The sequence below is a fragment of the Lepus europaeus genome, unplaced genomic scaffold, assembly GCF_033115175.1.
Source record: "Lepus europaeus isolate LE1 unplaced genomic scaffold, mLepTim1.pri SCAFFOLD_258, whole genome shotgun sequence".
Classification (NCBI taxonomy): domain Eukaryota; kingdom Metazoa; phylum Chordata; class Mammalia; order Lagomorpha; family Leporidae; genus Lepus; species Lepus europaeus.
In genome coordinates, this window is record NW_026909139.1 from 134296 (window position 1) to 154544 (window position 20249).

Sequence of the window (20249 nt, forward strand, 5' to 3'; positions counted from 1 at the left end):
GTCCAGACGTCTTTCCCAAACCATCCATCTGGGATCTGAAAGTCAGAGACAGGGAGAGAGGCCCAGAGAGCCATTTCCCCTCCACTGGTTCACGCCCCTCATGGCCACAGTGGCCGGGCTGGGCCGGGCTGAGGGGCCGGGAGCCCGGAACCCAGCCAGGGCTCCCCTGCGGGTGGCCCAGAGAGCCATCTCCCCTCCACTGGTTCACGCCCCTAATAGCCACAGTGGCCGGGCTGGGCCGGGAGCCCGGAACCCAGCCAGGGCTCCCCTGTGGGTGGCCCAGAGAGCCATCTCCCCTCCGCTGGTTCACGCCCCTCATGGCCACAGTGGCCAGGCTGGGCCGGGCTGAGGGGCCGGGAGCCCGGAACCCAGCCAGGGCTCCCCTGTGGGTGGCCCAGAGAGCCATCTCCCCTCCACTGGTTCACGCCCCTAATGGCCACAGTGGCCAGGCTGGGCCGGGCTGCTCCCGGGCGCTCACCAGCAGGACGCTGGCGTGGGGCTCAAACCCAGGCCCTCTGAGGCGGGGCGCGGTGTCCCAAGCGGCAGCTTCAACTGCTCTGCCAAATGCCTGCCCCCCACCCAGATGCCTTTTTTCTTTCTTTCTTAACTGAGTTGTTTTTGTTTTTGTTTTTGTTTTTGTTTTCTTTTTTCTGTTTTAAACCTGTGACCAGAGTCCAGGGCCGAGTGTTTCGTGGGAGTTTTTGCCATTTTATTTGCTGTTTCTGTTGCTTCTCTGCCGGTTGCCTTTCAGGTCTCTTTTTCTTTTCTTTTTAAGATTTATTTGTTTGTTTGAGAGGCAGAGAGAGAGAGAGAGAGAGAGAGAGGTCTTCCATCCCCTGGTTCACTCCCCAATTGGCCGCAATGGCCGGAGCTGTGCCGATCCGAAGCCAGGAGCCAGGAGCTTCTTCCAGGTCTCCCACTGGGTGCAGGGGCCCAAGCACTTGGGCCATCCTCCACTGCCTTCCCGGGCCACAGCAAAGAGCTGGATCAGAAGTGGAGCAGCCAGGACTAGAACCGGCGCCCGTATGGGATGCCGGTGCTGCAGGCAGTGTCGTTACCCACTAGGCCACAGCGTGGGCCCTCGGGTCTCTTTCTCTGGTGTGGTCTGGTTTCCCTTTGATACATCTGGGTGTGGCTGGACACCTGTTCATCCCACTGAAGACTTGTGCTTCCTGACTCTAGGGATTCACATCGCCACCTGTTTTTATTTTTTAAAAGATTTATTGATTTTGAAAGAGTTACAGAGCGGGGGAGAGAGAAAGAGAGAGAGAGAATCTTCCGTCTGCTGGTTCACTCTAGAAGGCCAAGAACCAGGAGCTTCATCCAGGTGGGTGCGGGGCCCCAAGCACTTGACCCATCTTCCACTGCTTTCCCAGAGCATGATGGGATGTGAGACTCCTCCCCGCTGGGGTCTCCCTTTCCCACCCAGACTGTGGGGCGTGGGGCTGGCAGGACGCGCATGCCCCACCCGGTGGCGCTTCCCAGCCCCAGACCTGAGCACCCTGCTGGCTGCACACAGCACAGAGGGCGGTTACCACCCCCTGTGCCGTGAGGAAAGGGGGCTGGGAGACGTGGCAGTCGGGGTCGGGGCCAGGGCTGGCCCAGGCTGGCACCTACACCACCAGCTGTGACCAAAAGGCTCCCCTGTCCCTATACAAAACTCTGCACCTGCCTCCTAGGGATCCACAGAGGCCATCAAAGTACAGGTTAGGAAGCAGGCGGGGTCCGGCGCTGTGGCGTAGCAGGTAAAGGCGCCGCTTGCAGTGCATCCCATATGGGCGCCGTTTCGAGTCCCGGCTGCTCCTCTTCTGATCCAGCTCCCTGCTATGGCTGGGATAGCAGTGGAAGATGCCCAAGTCCTTGGTCCCCTGCACCCACGCGGGAGACCCGGAGGAAGCTCCTGGCTCCTGGCTTTGGATCTGCACAGCTCCTGCCGTTGAGGCCATTTGGCAACTGAACCAGCGGATGGAAGACCGCTCTCTTTCCCTCTTTCTTTCTGTAACTCTACCTCTCAAATAAATAAATAAATAGCAGCAGCAGACGAGAGGGCCCGGCGTGGTGGGGTCCAGCTGCCACTTGCGTCGCTGGCATCCTTCACTGGAGCGCTGGTTCGAGTCCCGGCTGCTCCGCCTCCCCTCCAGCTGCTGCTCATGGGTGCCCCGGGAGGCAGCAGGTGATGCTGGAGTCACTGGGTTCCCACCACCCTCGCGGGAGCCCTGAACTGAGTTCCAGGCTCCTGGCGTCAGCCTGGCGCCCCCGGCTGTTACAGGCATTTGGGGAGCGAACCAGAGGAGGGGAGATTCTCTCTCTCTCCCTCTCCCCCTCTCCCTCTCTCTCTCTCCCTTTAAATAATAAAAATGATGAAAGCAGAAGGGAGGGAGGAAGGAAGACGAACAGCCTGCCCGACCGTGGTGACCGGGGGGTGCGGGGGCTGGGGTGGCAATGCCGGAGACCGCGCACCTGCCCCTCCTGGCGCCACCACTGTGCGATGGGCCACGGTCTGCCCGCCAGGCTCTAGGAACAGCATTTTGGAGTGGTTTCTCATCTACGGGAGAGCTGCAGCGAGCACAGACGCTCAGGTAGGCTTCTCCCCGGCCAGCTCCCCTTAACGTGGACAGCGTCTCCCGTCGCCAAGGCAACCTTGTCTACAATCCAGAAACCAGTGCCCCAGCCTCCCAGTCTTACTGTGTCTGTGTTTTAAAATGCCAGGTGTTTATTTTGTCGGTTAGTTAATGTGGGAGGCAGACACACACACACACACACACGTGCTCTCATCTGCCGGTTCACGCTCCAAATGCCCACAATGGCCGGGCTGAGCTCCGTCAAAGTGAAAAGCCCAGAACTCAACCCAGGTCTCACACTTGGGTGGCAGGGAGCCAAGTACCTGAACCATCACGCCTGCCTCTCAGGTCTCCCGGGCCATGGCAGGTAGCTGGATGGGAAGTGGGGCAACCAGGACTCACACTGGTGCCCATATGGGAAGCCAGCACTGTAGGTGATGGCTTTACTCCCAGGAGCCGGAGCCAAGTTGAACCCAGGTACTCCACTGTAGGACATGGCACCTTTTTTTTTTTTTAAGATTTATTTATTTACTTGAGAGGAAGAGTTACAGAGAGAGAGAGAGGGAGAGAGAGAGGTCTTCCATCCACTTGTTCACTCCCCAAATGGCTCCAACAGCTGGAGCTGGGCTGACCCAAAGCCAGGAACTTCTGGGTCTCCCACACAAGTGCGGGGGCCCAAGGCTTGGGTCATCTTCTGCTTTCCCAGGCCATAGCAGAGAGCTGGATTGGAAGTGGAGCAGCTGGGACTTGAACTGGTGCCCGTTTGGGATGCCGGTGCTGCAGGTGGGTGCTTAGCCCACTGCACCACAGTGTCAGCCCCAACATAGGCATCTTACTCTGCATCTAGGCTGCTTGGCTAAGCGCCTGCCCCCTTAGCTTCTGTTTCTCATAATTTGTTGGCTGTGCTGCGCTATCTACAGCTTCCTGTGAGTTTCAGAGTTGTTTTCTCCAGTTCTGTGAAAAATGCTGTCGGACTTTTGACCGGCTTCACGTTGAACCTGTGGATCACAGCTACCAGCCTTCCATCCTGTGGGACCCGCAGGCTGGCCACCGTGGGAACCTCCTCCAATGGTTTGCAGCAATCGGTTGACCACAAGGCCCACGAAAACAGCCAGGTGAAGCAGATGAAGCAGAATGGACTCTGCATAAACCAGGAAGAACCCGGTGAAGCAGACGGACTTTCGACCTGAGGCCGTACGCGCCCTTTCATCTGATTGGACGATAGCAGCGTAAAGGGACGTTGGGCTCTGGGCGGCGCGGCCCCTCCTCTTCTCCTCTCCCCACTTTCCTTTTGCTCCCACAAGTAAAAGTTCCTTGAGAAGCGATGAACAGTAACCGTGTCGTGACTACGCTGGACCCTCGCTGGCGAGGGTCCGACACATCCATGAACGTGGGATATCTTTCCGTTGTGTCTTTGATTTCTCTCAATGTTTTATGTTTCTAAAGGCTTATTGATTTTTGTATTTTAAAGGAAGTGTGATATTTTATTTGAAAGGCATATCTATATATCTATATTTGTATCTGTATCTATATCTATATCTATATCTATATCTATATCTATATCTATATCTATATCTATATATATCTGTATCTATCTATTAGGCCCAGCCATGGCCTTTGTAGCCATTTGGGAAATGAACCAGCAGACAGAAGATGCTCCCCACCCCCATCTCTCCCTCTGTATGCAATTCTGTCTTTCAAATAAATAACTCTAAGAAGCCAATTCTGGGGGCCAGGGGCCGGCGCCGTGGCTCACTAGGTTAATCCTTCACCTGCGGCGCCAGCATCCCATATGGGCACCGGGTTCTAGTCCGGTTGCTCCTCTTCCAGGCCAGCTCTCTGCTGTGGCCCGGAAAGGCAGTGAAGGATGGTCCAGGTGCTTAGGCCCTGCACGCACGTGGGAGACCAGGAAGAGGCACCTGGCTCCTGGCTTCGGATCGGCGCAGCGCATTGGCCGTGGTGGCCATTTGGAGGTGAACCAACAGAAGGAAGACCTTCCTTCCTCACTGTCTAACCCTGCCTGTCAAAAAAAAAAAAAAGCCAATTCTGGGGACATGGCCGGGACCCAGTGTAATGCCATGTTGGGAGGTCACCAGGCTGTCCACTGACGGCTCCTTGCGTCCAGAGCTAAGCCCCCGGTCCTGCTCTGCCCCGGTCCTGCTCACCCCATCTTTCCCCTGTGGCGCTGGCTGGGCTGTGTTCCCCGAGATGCGCCCCTGAGGTTGAGCGGCATTTCCCCGGGGTCACTGCGGCTTGGAGAGAAGACCGCCTTCTGGCTGTGTCCATCACGTGGGGCCTTGCTCCCCGCGTGACAGCACGGCCCGGGGCTGAGCCATCGCGGCCGCTCGGCCTGCTGGAGCGCCCCTCCTCCCGCCGGGCTATTCCACCCCTGTTTTCTTCAGCTGGGCTCACAATCCCCACCTGCTGCTGTGGGCCTCCCCCAGCACCTGTTGCTTGTTTATTTATTTATTTCGCTCAGGTTGCCCCAGCTTTGGCCCCTGGGTCCCATCTGCTGCCGGCACTCCGCGTCCTCTTGGGCGGGGTGGTTCCTGGTTTGCTGGTCCTACCCACTGCACCGGGCCATGTCTCCGAACCCCGCTGGCTGGTCTTCCTGGGGTACCTCCTGCACACTGGCACACGTCCGCCGTCCCCTTGTCATGCCACGGCCTGCCAGGCTCTCCCTCTGGCTTCGGGGGACAGGACGGACGAGCCCGGCCCTCGCGGGGCAAGGTTACAGCCACAGCAGCGGCTGCCTGCTGAGCCGGGCCGACCGAGCTCGCGGGGGCCGCGGAGACGTCCAGGGCTGTTGCGGTGCCTTTGGCTGCAGCTGGCGTTGGCGCGGCTGTCACGATCCTCTCCGGGCGTGCACGGCACACTGCATTGTTCCAGAACCTTCTCTCATTCCAGGGGCCAGGGTAGAGCCACGCACAGGGAAGCAGAGGAGCCCAGAGCCCCTGGCCCTCCTCTGAGGTCCCTGCCCGGCCTGGACCCAAACAGAAGAGCAGTGAGGCCATCGGGGCAGGGGCAGAGCGAGGCCCCCACCTCCTCCCTGGGACACCGCGGACGCGCAGCACAGGTTGACCTGAAGCTCAAGAGAGACCATGGGCCAGCCGTGAGGGGCACTCCCAGGCCCTGCACACAGTAGGTGCTTACCCAGCTCTCCCGGACCCTGCACACAGTAGGTGCCTACTGGGCGCTCTGAGGCCCTGCACACAGTAGGTGCTTATCTGATACTCCCAGGCGCTGTACACAGTAGGTGCTTACTGCGCGTTCTGAGGCCTTGCACACAGTAGGTGCTTACTGTTTGCTCCCAGGCAAACACACACTAGGTGCTTACCCAGCTCTCCTGGACACTGCACACAGTAGGTGCTCACCCAGCACTCCCAGGCCCTGCACACAGTAGGTGCTTATCTGATACTCCCAGGCGCTGTACACAGTGGGTGCTTCCCGAGTGCTCTCTGGCCTGGTGACCCCTTGAACGCCTGGGTGCAGGGCGCCGCACACGGAGCCGTCCGGTGAGTTGTCGGTTCAGGCAGGCAAAGCCGGCAGACAGGCGTGGCTGTGGCAGCCGGGCTCCGAGCCTGCCCCGCGGCACCGAGGGGGGTAGGGCCCAGTCAGCACGTGGCCGGCTGGAGGCCTGTGCTAGGCGGGCGGCCAGGCCTGGAGGCGCCGAGGCAGCCACTTCTTTACCGACAGCGGGGGGAAACCGAGGCACAGGGGACCAGGAGGCCTGAGGTCCCACAGGAAAGCTGGCTGCCCGGCCCCCCTGGGAGCTGAGACGTGTGGATGGCGCCAGCGAATCCAACAGCAGTGCAGGCGGTGCTGACCGGAGGGCACTCGGTGCCCTGACCGACATCCCTCAGACCGGGGGTCGACCGGGGGGTGCTTCCCCCTGCGGTGCATTTACTGCTGCTAGGGAATTCTGGGAGCAAAAGGCTGAGTGTGGGCTCAGCCCCTGGTGGGCTCTGCCCTCCCACATCCCCCACTGAGTGTGGGCTCAGTCCTGGTGGGCTCTGCCCCTCCCACGTCCCCCACTGAGTGTGGGCTCTGCCCCTGGTGGGCTCTGCCCTCCCACATCCCCCACTGAGTGTGGGCTCAGCCCCTGGTGGGCTCTGCCCTCCCACATCCCCCACTGAGTGTGGGCTCAGTCCTGGTGGGCTCTGCCCCTCCCACATCCTCCACTGAGTAGGCTCTGCCCTCCCACATCCCCCACTGAGTGTGGGCTCTGCCCTCCCACGTCCCCCACTGAGTGTGGGCTCAGCCCTGGTGGGCTCTGCCCCTCCCACGTCCCCTCACTGAGTGTGGGCTCTGCCCTGGTGGGCTCAGCCCCTCCCACGACCTCCACTGAGTGTGGGCTCTGCCCCTGGTGGGCTCTGCCCTCCCACGTCCCCCCACTGAGTGTGGGCTCAGCCCTGGTGGGCTCTGCCCCTCCCACGTCCCCCACTGAGTGTGGGCTCTGCCCCTGGTGGGCTCTGCCCCTCCCACGTCCCCCACTGAGTGTGGGCTCTGCCCTCCCACGTCCCCCACTGAGTGTGGGCTCTGCCCCTGGTGGGCTCTGCCCCTCCCACGTCCCCCCACTGAGTGTGGGCTCAGCCCTGGTGGGCTCTGCCCCTCCCACGTCCCCCACTGAGTGTGGGCTCTGCCCCTGGTGGGCTCTGCCCCTCCCATGACCCCCACTGAGTGTGGGCTCAGCCCTGGTGGGCTCTGCCCTCCCACGTCCCCCACTGAGTGTGGGCTCAGCCCTGGTGGGCTCTGCCCTCCCACGTCCCCCACTGAGTGTGGGCTCTGCCCTGGTGGGCTCTGCCCTCCCACGTCCCCCACTGAGTGTGGGCTCTGCCCTGGTGGGCTCTGCCCTCCCACGTCCCCCACTGAGTGTGAGCTCTGCCCTGGTGGGCTCTGCCCCCCCACGTCCCCCACTGAGTGTGGGCTCAGCCCTGGTGGGCTCTGCCCCCCCACGTCCCCCACTGAGTGTGGGCTCTGCCCTGGTGGGCTCTGCCCCACCACGTCCCCTCACTGAGTGTGGGCTCTGCCCTGGTGGGCTCTGCCCTCCCACATCCCCCACTGAGTGTGGGCTCTGCCCTGGTGGGCTCTGCCCTCCCACGTCCCCCACTGAGTGTGGGCTCTGCCCCTGGTGGGCTCTGCCCTCCCACATCCCCCACTGAGTGTGGGCTCAGCCCTGGTGGGCTCTGCCCTCCCACATCCCCCACTGAGTGTGGGCTCAGCCCCTCCCACGACCTCCACTGAGTGTGGGCTCTGCCCCTGGTGGGCTCTGCCCTCCCACGTCCCCCACTGAGTGTGGGCTCTGCCCCTGGTGGGCTCTGCCCTCCCACATCCCCCACTGAGTGTGGGCTCAGCCCTGGTGGGCTCTGCCCTCCCACATCCCCCACTGAGTGTGGGCTCTGCCCTGGTGGGCTCTGCCCCCCCACATCCCCCACTGAGTGTGGGCTCAGCCCTGGTGGGCTCTGCCCCTCCCACATCCCCCACTGAGTGTGGGCTCAGCCCTGGTGGGCTCTGCCCCCCCCACGTCCCCCACTGAGTGTGGGCTCTGCCCCTGGTGGGCTCTGCCCTCCCACATCCCCCACTGAGTGTGGGCTCTGCCCTGGTGGGCTCTGCCCCTCCCACATCCCCCACTGAGTGTGGGCTCTGCCCCTGGTGGGCTCTGCCCCTCCCATGACCCCCACTGAGTGTGGGCTCTGCCCTCCCACGTCCCCCACTGAGTGTGGGCTCTGCCCTCCCACATCCCCCACTGAGTGTGGGCTCAGCCCCTGGTGGGCTCTGCCCCTCCCACATCCCCCACTGAGTGTGGGCTCTGCCCCTGGTGGGCTCTGCCCTCCTACATCCCCCACTGAGTGTGGGCTCTGCCCCTCCCACGTCCCCCACTGAGTGTGGGCTCAGCCCCTGGTGGGCTCTGCCCCTCCCACATCCCCCACTGAGTGTGGGCTCTGCCCTCCCACGTCCCCCACTGAGTGTGGGCTCTGCCCCTGGTGGGCTCTGCCCTCCCACGTCCCCCACTGAGTGTGGGCTCTGCCCTCCCACGTCCCCCACTGAGTGTGGGCTCTGCCCCTGGTGGGCTCTGCCCCTCCCACGTCCCCCACTGAGTGTGGGCTCAGCCCCTGGTGGGCTCTGCCCCTCCCACATCCCCCACTGAGTGTGGGCTCTGCCCCTGGTGGGCTCTGCCCCTCCCATGACCCCCACTGAGTGTGGGCTCTGCCCTCCCACGTCCCCCACTGAGTGTGGGCTCATCCCCTTGTGGGCTCAGCCCCTCCCACATCCCCCACTGAGTGTGGGCTCTGCCCCTCCCATGACCCCCACTGAGTGTGGGCTCTGCCCTCCCACGTCCCCCACTGAGTGTGGGCTCTGCCCCTGGTGGGCTCTGCCCCTCCCACATCCTCCACTGAGTGTGGGCTCAGCCCTGGTGGGCTCTGCCCCCCCACGTCCCCCACTGAGTGTGGGCTCTGCCCCTCCCACATCCCCCACTGAGTGTGGGCTCAGCCCTCCCACATCCTCCACTGAGTGTGGGCTCTGCCCCTGGTGGGCTCTGCCCCTCCCACGTCCCCCCACTGAGTGTGGGCTCTGCCCTCCCACGTCCCCCACTGAGTGTGGGCTCAGCCCCTGGTGGGCTCTGTCCCCCCCACGTCCCCCCACTGAGTGTGGGCTCTGCCCTCCCACGTCCCCCACTGAGTGTGGGCTCATCCCCTTGTGGGCTCTGCCCTCCCACATCCCCCACTGAGTGTGGGCTCTGCCCCTGGTGGGCTCTGCCCCTCCCATGACCCCCACTGAGTGTGGGCTCTGCCCTCCCACGTCCCCCACTGAGTGTGGGCTCATCCCCTTGTGGGCTCTGCCCCTCCCACGTGCCCCCGGCTGCGCCCAGGTGGGGAGAGGGTGTCCCGAGGGCAAAGACTGCGCTTGTCCTGCAGCCCGTACTCTACCCTGAGCCAAGGCGAGCCCTCCGCTAACTCTGGGGGCCTCAGCCTGGGCCTCCACCAGGGTAGAAGATTCCGGAATGTGCTAGAACCCACCCCTCCGTGGGACAGGGGAGCTCCTGACCACTCGTGGCTCGCCCTGCCTTTGCTCATCTCCTCCTCGCAGGGTGCACCGTTCCCCCTGGCAGCAGAGCGGGAGAGCCCGGCTCAGACACCGTGGGGCCGTCCCGGGGGGCTCTGAACCCAGACCCCGCCCAGCATCTCCCCGCTCTGGCCCTCAGCTTCTCCTGCCTCGATGCGGTGACACCTTGCCGGAGGTGAAATGTCACCAGCGTTTTCGGACCGAAACAACTCAGTAACTGCTGCTTGCATGGGTCAGCCTCACCCAGGCTGTGCACCGCCTCCTAGTGACCTTCCCACGTTCTGGTCACCTGTCCTCCCCCACCCCCCCCCACCCTCCCACCCCCCACCCACCTGCCCATCCCATGTTCTGGTCACCTGTCCTCCCCCCACCCCCCACCCTCCCCCACCTGCCCACCCATCCATCCATCCATCCATCCATTCACCCCCCACCCTCCCCCAACCCCCCCACCCTCCTACCCATCCATCCATCCACCCCCCACCATCCCCCACCTACCCACCCACCCACCCATCCACCCTCCCATCTACCCATCCACCCCCCCACCTGCCCACCCTTCCACCCCCCCACCTACCCACCCATCCATCCATCCATCCACCCCCACCCTCCCCCACCTACCCACCAACCCACCCATCCATCCACCCCCCACCCTCCCCCACCTACCCACCCACCCTTCCACCCCCCACCTGCCCACCCATCCATCCATCCATCCACCCCCACCCTCCCCCACCTACCCACCTACCCATCCACCCTTCCACCCCCCACCTGCCCACCCATCCATCCATCCATCCACCCCCACCCTCCCCCACCTACCCACCCATCCATCCATCCATTCACCCCCCACCCTCCCCCACCTGCCCACCCATCCATCCATCCACCCCCACCCTCCCCCACCTACCCACCCACCCATCCATCCATTCACCCCCCACCTACCCACCCACCCACCCTCCCATCTACCCATCCTCCCCCCACCTACCCATCCACCCTCCCCCACCCCCCACCCACCTACCTATCCATCCATCCATCCACCCCCCACCCTCCCCCACCTACCCACCCACCCATCCATCCATTCACCCCCACCCTCCCCCCACCTACCCACCCACCCACCCACCCATCCACCCTCCCATCTACCCATCCACCACCCCACCTGCCCACCCTTCCACCCCCCCACCTACCCACCCACCCATCCATCCATCCATTCACCCCCACCCTCCCCCCACCTACCCACCCACCCACCCACCCCTCCCCCCACCCGTCTAATCATTGCCCACGCACCTTCACCACCTGGGAGCCAAGCATCCACCGCGTGGACTGGCATCTACACCGCAGGAGGACGAGGAGCCGTGCGCGCACCTCTGGAGTTTGCCTTCGGAAGCAGACTGGAGGCGCACCACTGTGGGTCCAGGTGGCCCAGCAGTATGTTGGGAGGCCACGTGGTGTCCTGATCAGAATTAAGTGATGGACGCAGGGACAACCTCTCCGTATTCCCCCCTGAGGAACACAGCTTCAAGGCCTTGAACGTTTTATATGAAGCAAACGGAAGAAGATTCCGGAAGGGGCTGGCGCTGTGGCGTAGGAGGCTAAGCCTCTGCCCACGGTGCTGGTGTCCCACATGGGCGCCGGTCCGTGTCCTCACTGCTCCCTGCTGATGCCCCTGGGAAAGCAGCGGGTAACAGGCCCAGTCCTAGGGCCCCTGCACCGGCCCGGGAGACCCGGATGAAGCTCCCGGCTCCTGGACTCCAGCCCTGGCCATGTGGGGGAGTGAACCGGCGGATGCAAGATCTCTCTCTTCTCTTAGTATCTCTGCCTTTCAAACGAACAAACAGATCTGAAAAACAAATGAGCAGAAAAAGACTCCAGGAGAGGGGGAAAGGAGGCAGCAGGGGTCTGGGCCCAAGGAAGGCCGGGCAGGGTCTCCTGGGTTCTCGTTCTGCTTCCCGTGTCGTCTGAAACAGCACCCGGAGGGAACAGTGGACATGGGCGCAACGCTCCAACAAAGCCGCTCTCTCCGCCCAGTGAGACGGAGGCCTGGCCACTGCTTTCCTGCACCCAGAGGCCCCAGCCCCGCCCCAGGTCTCCGGCCACCTGCCCTGGCTGTGAGGGAGCACCCGCTCCTCCCACACGCACACCACCAGGGGGTGCCACCGGGGGACAGCCAGGGAGTCAGGGCCTTTGTCCCCCTGGGCGGTGACACTGCAGGATCAGCCGAGGCCACCGGGGATGGCTGGTCACCCTTCTAACAGGCCCACGAGTAATGGTAACTCGGCAAGATTCTCCCTTAGGAAGGGGGTCTAGACCCCGGGTTCTAGTCCCGGTTGGGGCGCCAGTTCTGTCCCGGTCACTCCTCTTCCAGACCAGCTCTCTGCTGTGGCCCGGGAGTGCAGTGGAGGATGGCCCGGGTGCTTGGGCCCTGCCCCCTACCTCTCCCTCGTCCCTGTGTCCTGCTAGAGCCCACGGAAGATGTGGAGCTCGGGATCCACGCCCAGAAGGCCAGCGTCTCGGGTGGAAATCACTCGTCACGCCCAGAGCCAGGGCTGTCTCAAACCTGATGGAAAACCAGACGGCGGCGCCGGGTGTGGGCGGGGCAGCCGTGGGTTAAGCCTTCGCTCGGGATGCAGCCGGTGAGGCCATGGCAGAGACGCGAGCACAAACTCCCCTGCCCTCCGTGGGGTCCGGGCTCCACCCGAGCCGACAGCCAGCGTTGTCACGTCCGGCGCCCTAATCGGTCAACCACTGGCGCCGGCCCAGTAACTGTGAACCAAAGACTTCGGGGTTCAAAGGGGTGCGGGAGCTGGGGAGCCAAGGCTCTTTCCCTGCAGGAAAGGACCCCGTTTTCGTCGTGTGCGTGCCACGGGACGCCACCCGGCCGTGAAGAGAGCGAGATGCGGCATCGAGCCGCGGTGCTGACGGGGACGAACCTTGAAGCCCTCACGCTGAGCGAGGAAGCCGGCTCAGGACAGACACCGTGAGAGTCCCCGTGGATCCGTGGATCACGCCACGCGCCTGGGAGAGGCACATCCACGGGGACAGCAGGTGCAGCAGAGGCCACAGGGCGGGGGTGGGGGCGAGGGCTGGGCCAGGGGCAGGGGCTGGGCTGGGGCTGGGCTGGGCTGGGCTGGGGCCTGGCTGGGGCCGGGGCTGGGCTGGGCTGGGGCGGGGCTGGGGGCGGGGCGGGGCCAGGGCGGGGCCGGGGCAGGGCTAGGCTGGGGCTGGGGCTGGGGGCGGGGCCGGGGCTGGGCTGGGCTGGGGCGGGGCTGGGGGCGGGGCGGGGCCAGGGCTGGGCCGGGGCTGGGCCGGGGCAGGGCTAGGCTGGGACTGGGGCTGGGGCGGGGCCGGGGCTGGGCTGGGCTGGGGCGGGGCTGGGGGCGGGGCGGGGCCAGGGCGGGGCCGGGGCTGGGGGCGGGGCGGGGCTGGGGCGGGGCCGGGGTGGGGGGGGCGGGAGCCGGGCTGGGGCTGGGCTGGGGCCTGGCTGGGGCCTGGCTGGGGCCTGGCTGGGGCCGGGGCGGGGCCGGGGTGGGGCGGGAGCCGGGCTGGGGCTGGGCTGGGGCCTGGCTGGGGCCTGGCTGGGGCCTGGCTGGGGCCGGGGCGGGGCCGGGGTGGGGCGGGAGCCGGGCTGGGGCTGGGCTGGGGCCTGGCTGGGGCCTGGCTGGGGCCTGGCTGGGCTGGGCTGGGCCAGGGCTGGGGCGGGGCCGGGGGGGGGCGGGAGCCGGGCTGGGGCTGGGCTGGGGCCTGGCTGGGGCCTGGCTGGGGCCTGGCTGGGCTGGGCTGGGCCAGGGCTGGGGCGGGGCCGGGGGGGGGGGGCGGGAGCCGGGCTGGGGCTGGGCTGGGCTGGGGCGGGGCTGGGGCGGGGCCGGGGTGGGGCGGGAGCCGGGCTGGGGCTGGGCTGGGGCCTGGCTGGGGCCTGGCTGGGGCCTGGCTGGGCTGGGCTGGGCCAGGGCTGGGGCGGGGCCGGGAGCCGGGCTGGGGCCTGGCTGGGGCCTGGCTGGGGCGGGGCTGGGCTGGGCCGGGGGCGGGGCTGGGGCGGGGCCAGGGCTGGGCCGGGGCAGGGCTGGGCTGGGGCTGGGCTGGGCCGGAGCCGGGGGCGGGGGCGGGTCGGAAGCCCGGCCGAGGCTGGGGCCGGTGCCAGGGCTGTGCCTGGGGCGCAGCGGCTCAGCCTCTGCCTGCAGTGCTGGCGTCCCGTTTGAGTCCCAGCTGCTCCCCTCCCCCTCCTCCTCCCATCCAATGTGGGACAACCCTGTGGAGCTCCAGGCTCCTGGCTTTGGCTTGGCCCAAACCCTGGCTGTAGCGGCCATTCAGGAAATGAACCAGCAGATGGAAAATCTCTCTCCTAACTCTGATTTTTCAAATAAGTAAATAAATAAATTTTAAAAAATATTTTAAATATTTAAAAGTAAATATTAAAATTTGGGGGGCCAACGCTGTAGTATAATGGGTGAAGCCACCCCCTGCAGCACCAGCGTCCCATATGAGCGCAAGTTCTAGTCCCGGTTGCTCCACTTCCGATCCAGCTCTCTGCTGTGGCCTGGGAAAGCAGTAGAAGATGGCCCAAGTGCTTGGGCCCCTGCACCCACATGAGAGACCTGGGAGAAGCTCCTGGCTCTTGGCTTCCACCTGGCCCAGCCCCCACCATTGCGGCCATCTGGGGAGTGAACCAGCGGATGGAAGACCTCTCTCTCTCTCTCTCTCTGTAACTCTTCCTTTCAAATACCTATATAAATCTTGAAGAGAAAGCAGAAGAAGAAGGGAAAATTCTGCTTTGTGAAGAACTTGACCTCTCGAGTGCCCGCAGGCTGGACGGCATGGGCCCGGTGGGTCACTCACAGGTGGGGACGCAGGGGCATAGGCAGGCGCCTGGGCAGCAGCCCTGTGCTCTTGGGGACTGGACTCTTCCACCTGACAGATCCCCCCAGGGGGAGGGGCGGCGAGAGGGCCAGGCCAGGATGGGTGCGTGGCCAGAGGGGGACACTGGAGCCGGTCACACACTGGTCCTGCTGGGGGAGGGGCAGCCCCACCCCCACAGACAAGGAGCTACCGACCCAGGGTGGCCTCCCCGGTCTCGAGGTGGATTCTCGACTCGGCAAGATTCTCCCTTAGGAAGGGGGTCTGGGACACGAGCCCCCCCCCCCAGCCTGGCCCACCTGCAGAGGCTTCCGCTAGGGCATCCTCAGCTGCAGCCCTGCACCCCCAGGTTAGAGCCAGCCTGGAGGCCTCGGGCCTCGACAGCAGGGACCCCTGAGGCCGAAGGACTGCCAGGTCCCAGCCCGCACAGGCTGCCCAATCCCGGGGCAGGGCGGGGCGGGGCAGGGCCGGCTGCCACCTCCCCCTTCCTCAGCACCTCCCAGCATTTACTCAATCAATCAATCAATCAATCAATCATTTATTAAGCAGGGCAACGGAGAGAGAGGGGAACAGACAGACACACAGACATCTCTTCTGCTGGTTCACTCCCCAAACGTCTGCAACAGCTCAAGCTGGGTGAGGCTGAAGCCAGGAGCCTGGAGCTCCATCCGGGTCTCCCACACAGGTGCAGGGCCCCAAGCACCTGGGCCGTCCCCCGCTGCTTCCCAGGGCCTTAGCAGGGAGCTGGCTCCGAAGCCGAGCAGCGGGGGTTTGAAATGGACATAGGGGCTCATCCGGCTGAGCCACGCCAGCTTTTCCTAACGAAGTCGTGGTCCCTGGGCCGCAGGGACTGGGGCCGCTGGGTCGCCCAGAGCTGGGCTCCACATTCAGATTCCCTGCCCACCCCACCCCCATCAGTCAGAGGAGGAGAGACTCAGGGTGGTGCCTCCCTCGCACCCAGGTCCTGTTCTCTGCCCCCAGAGCGCTGCTCTCCCTCCCCCTGGGGCCTTCCAAAGTCGGGAGCAGAGCACAGGTCCGTCTGCAGCCCTGTCTGGGGTCCCTGTCGCCTGAGCCGCTGGCAGGCCCGGCTCCCCTGCCACGTCCCCCGTGCCTGGCCTGTGTGCCCGGGGCCTGCTCAGTCACCACCCTGGAAGCCCCCCCCCACCGATTTCTCTCCCAGGCCCCACCCAGCACGGCCTCCCTGGGCACGCTCTGTGGCAGTCGGCGTCAGGCTCCATCGCCAGCCTCCCAGCCACGGAGCCGGCAGCACCGATCCACGGCCCGGCTCTGGGGGTGCGGGTGAGTCACTGGGCGCAGGGCTGGATGGGAGGGGGGGCCATGCAAGCGGCCTCGCTGCTGTGCGTCACTCTCCCCCTGGGGAAAACGGAGGAGACCCCACAGTTTCCTTCTCGCAAAGGCTTCCGGCCACGGACGAGCACGGTGGGACTGGGGCCACCGCCCTCTCCAGTTCCACCGTGCCGGCCCCTCACACACTCTGCAGCCAGCTCTGTTTTGCAAAAGCAGGGCCCTTCGCGAGTGCCTTCCTATTTTTAAAAATATTTATTTATTTGAAAGGCAGAGGTACAGAGAGAGAGGGGAGAGAGGTCCTCCATCCACTGGTTCACTCCCCAAATGGTCGCAATGGCCAAGCCTGGGCTGGACCGAAGCCAGGAGCTTCTTCCGGGTCTCCCACGTGGGGGCAGGGGCCCAAGGACTCGGGCCATCTTCCACTGCTCTCCCAGGTGCACTAGCAGGAGCTGGATCAGAAGTGGAGCAGCCGGGATTTGAACCAGCACCCTTTTGGGATGGAGGTGGTAACAACCCACTAGGAGTCCTTCGTTGCCTGTTCACTTAGCCACATGCCAGGCCCCACCCCCGCTGGGTGCGGTCTGCGCCCAGGCACAGATGGGCCACGCCCTGTGCACCTGCTCCCCTCCCGGGGTTTCATCCCTCCCGGGGCCCCTCTGCAGGTGTTTCCAACAGAGGTCTCTGGAGAGCCAAGCGGGGAGGGCGGGGTCTCTTCTGAATGGCCACCCGGCGGCCATCTTTTCTTGGGGGCTTGGGGACCGTGGCTTCCCTGCCCCTCTGGCCTCCAACAGCTTTCACACGAGGCCCCAGGAAGTCAGACCCCCACGGCCTGCCCAGTGTCTAGCCTGCCTGCTGCCCTTTGGGGGAACCAGTGCCCTGTGCCTGCTGGGCTTGGCGTCTTCCCAGGGTGGGGACAGCTGCGTGGACGCCTCGCTCCACACTCCTGCAAACGCTCAGGCCATGGCTGCTGGGGGGGCGGGGTGGTTAAAGACCCTGGGGGGTGGAGGGCAGGGTGGGCAGGCAGAGAGGCCACGGAGCCTCCTTGGGCAGCCAGGGAGCGGGGGCCAGGCTGCAGCTGGCAGCCCGAGGCCGAGGCCTGGGGCGCTGGCCCGTGCCCTTCCTGGTGTCGCTGTTCTATTTTGGGCCGGTCGCTCCTCCCTTAGGGAATTCTCCCCTGAGCCTGTGGGGAACCCACGAAGGGGAGCCCTGGCCTCCACTTTTGGTGCCCAGGGGAGGGGCACACTCTGGACTCAAACGCAGGCCACGTCGTCCAGGCTTGGGCCACGCCTGCCACGGGGACCTGCCCAGCCCCAAAGAAGCAACTCCTCATCGCAATCCTGGAGCTGGCGTAAGCCGGCCGCCCAGGGCAGAGGGTGAGACGCGGTGCCCACAGGGTGCTGTCGGCACGTGTGGCTGACCGCTGAAGGGCCGTGGATGCCGTCGGTCACCAGCAGCGACATCCCCACGCGTGGAGGCCACGGATGCTGCCAGGGCAGGCTCACGCCCCTGCCTGCCTGGTCCCTGCCGTGGGACCGACACAGGCCACCAGAATTTCTGAGCCCACCCCCACCCCCAACTTGTGCTTCCGTGAAAACCAGGTTGGCTCCCACGGCTGGGACGGAGTGGCTCCGTGGTCGGTGTCGCAGGCGAGCCAGAGGCCACACGGTAGGGGAACAGCTGCGGCGGTTTTTAGCGATGCGGACAGATGGAAGCAGTTTGGCGTGACGGGGACGCACAGGTGCAGTGCCAGCAGCCGGTTCATCTTCCCGACTCCGTGAGCCCCCAGGCCCCCGCAGCGTCTGGGAAGTCCCCTTGGCTCTTTGGGTCCATGATTGCCACCCAGGCAGTCCCAGCGGCTGCATCTCTCTCGGTCTCTGTGGGATCCTCTCTAAGGAGGTGTGTGGGAGGGGTGCGCCCAGAGCTGGGGAGGGGAGGGGATTTCGAGCTGGCCAGGTACCGCCCCCCTTTCAGGGCCGCATTCCTGGGATTCCTGCCGGGGGCCACGCCCAGCGTGGCCGGAGCCAGACTGCTGCCGGCTGCTTCCCTGGCCTTGGTGGCTGAGCCCCCAGCTCCACCTGGAGGCAGCAGCGTGGGGGGCCCGTCCGGGAGACCCTTGGGCTTGGAGGCAGGCGGGCTGAAGGTGAGGGCTGGGACTGAGCTGCAGGGTTCACGCAGGTGCACATCCGACAGGAGGCGAAAGCGCGGGCAGCGCTCGGGCGTCAGAGCGGCCCAGTGTGCCTCTCTTCCCAGCCCCCAGCAGTGAGGGCACGGAGCTTGGTGAGGGCCAGGGTGCCAGCTGGGACGGAGCCGCCTTGAGGAAGGGGCTTCCCAGGAGACCAGCCCCCCAGGTCCACCCGGTCTATCACTGGGCGGTGCCAGGCAAACGGGGCTGTGAGTGCCCTCCCCCACTCAGAGGGGGGGGGGTGGCAAGGTGATGGAGCCAAGACTTGTTGGTGCACGTGGGCTGAAGGCCGTGGAGGGAGGGAACTGGACAGCGCGGTGACCTAGCACGGCTGGCTCTTCCTGTCCCCCCCCCACCCGGGACACTGGGCCCGACGAGCAAGAGCCGCACGCGAGGTGGCACACTGGGGCGGGGCACCTGGCTGAAATGCCGCACCGTGGCCCAGGATGAAGCTGGTGGCCCGAGGCCCACCAGGACAAAGCCTGGCCCTGCCGGCCCCTGGGAGGGGCCCAGGAAGGGGAGGTGGTGACGTGGAGCTCAAACTGCCGCCCTGGCAGAGCTGTCAGGGAAAAAGGAATTTAACACAAAACCCCACTGACCAGGGCTGGCAGGCAGCCCCGGAACCGTGGCCACGTGCGGGACTCTGGAAACCCTGGGCCCTGGGCGTCGGCTCCCTGGGCTCCGGGACCCCTCCGTCAGCTGCCCTCTAAGCTTGGGCTCACCATTAAAGGGCCAGTGCGTCCCCAGCGCTGCTCCGGGGTGCAGCTGCGCTCCAGCACTGGCTCCTGCCCGGCACGCCCTCTCGCCGTCTGACGGCCGCCCATTGTCCCTGAGAGAACGCTCACTGCCCCCAGCTGAAAAAATACAGGTTTCCCAAACTTCAAGTCCCACAGGAAGGGCAGTCAGTCCACCTCTTGACTTCAGCTCTGCGGCTGCCAGCGAGCCCCTCCCCCGACCGTGCCTGCTCCTTGAAGACCCTCAGCTCTTCCTGTGCACCCCCCACCCCCATCCACCCACCCACCTGTCCACCCACCTCTCTCTCGCTCACTGTCTCTCCTTCTCATTCTGTCTCTCTCTCTTTTTTTATTTAAAAGACAGAGTTACAGAGAGAGGTAGAGACAGAGAGAGGTCTTCTATCCGCTGGTTCACTCCCCAGATGGCTACAACGGCCGGGGCCGCACCTGATCTGAAGCCAGGAGCCAGGAGCTTCTTCTGGGTCTCCCACATGGGTGCAGGGGCCCAAGGACTTGGGCATCTTCTACTGCTTTCCCAGGCCACAGCAGAGAGCCGGATTGGAAGAGGAGCAGCCAGGACTCAAACTGGTGCCCATATAGGATGTCGGCGCTGCAGGCCGGAGTGTTAACCCGCTGCGCCACAGCGCCGGCCCCATCTGCTTCTCTTTGTAACTCTGACTTTCAAATAAATCAATAAAGCTTAAAAAAAAAAAAAAAGATGGTGCAGGCGTCCCAGCCCCTCCAGATCGCTCGGGACTGCCCAGGAACGCTCGGACCGCGGGAGAGCTCCACCCTGACCAAGATGCAGCACTGACCCTACATTCCGTGCCCCTACGGTCAGTGCCGGTCTGAGCCGCTCCTCCCTCGGCCGCCCGCCGTCCTGCCCGCGGCTGCTCCCCACGCGCCTCCCTCAAGCCTGTCGCTCGCTTCAGTGGATTCTTTCCCCACGCAGCCCTTCCTGCGCGGTTGTGAGGTTCAAGGGTGTAACATACACAGAAGCGACAGAAACGTCACCCAGGGGCCCCGTCGGTGCTGGACGTGGCCCGGCATCCCAACCGCCCTGGAGGTAGACCCGAACCCTCACCAGTGAGGGGGCCCAGGGCTGGAAGCCCGAGGGGGTGGGTAGTGGTTGGGGGGAGGGGGCCTTGGCGAGGTGCAGCCTGGTGGGCAAGGCACCGCCCACCCCCATCACCTGCCCTGCCATCCAGCTGGGGGGGGCGCACACCCCCTCTCCTGGTGCGGCTGAGCCTCACTTCCCGACAGGCACCTGCTGCCCGGCCTGGAGACCCCAGGCGCCCTGCAGCCCCACACAGCCCCCTCCTCGAGCTCTGCACTCAGGCCCCGCCCGCCCCAGCCCATCCCCCGTACAAGGGGACCCAGCCTGGGGGCCTGCACCCCGTCTGAGTTGTCCTATCCCTCTGCCTTCCAGTAAGTCCTCCGTCTCACTCGGGGGCAGGCCGGGGGTCTCTGAGCCCTGCGGGGTCTCCCGGCCCTGGCATCCCCACCTGGGACTGTTCTGTGTGGATTCCACGATAAAGCCAGGTGCCCGCAGGGCTGGAGCGG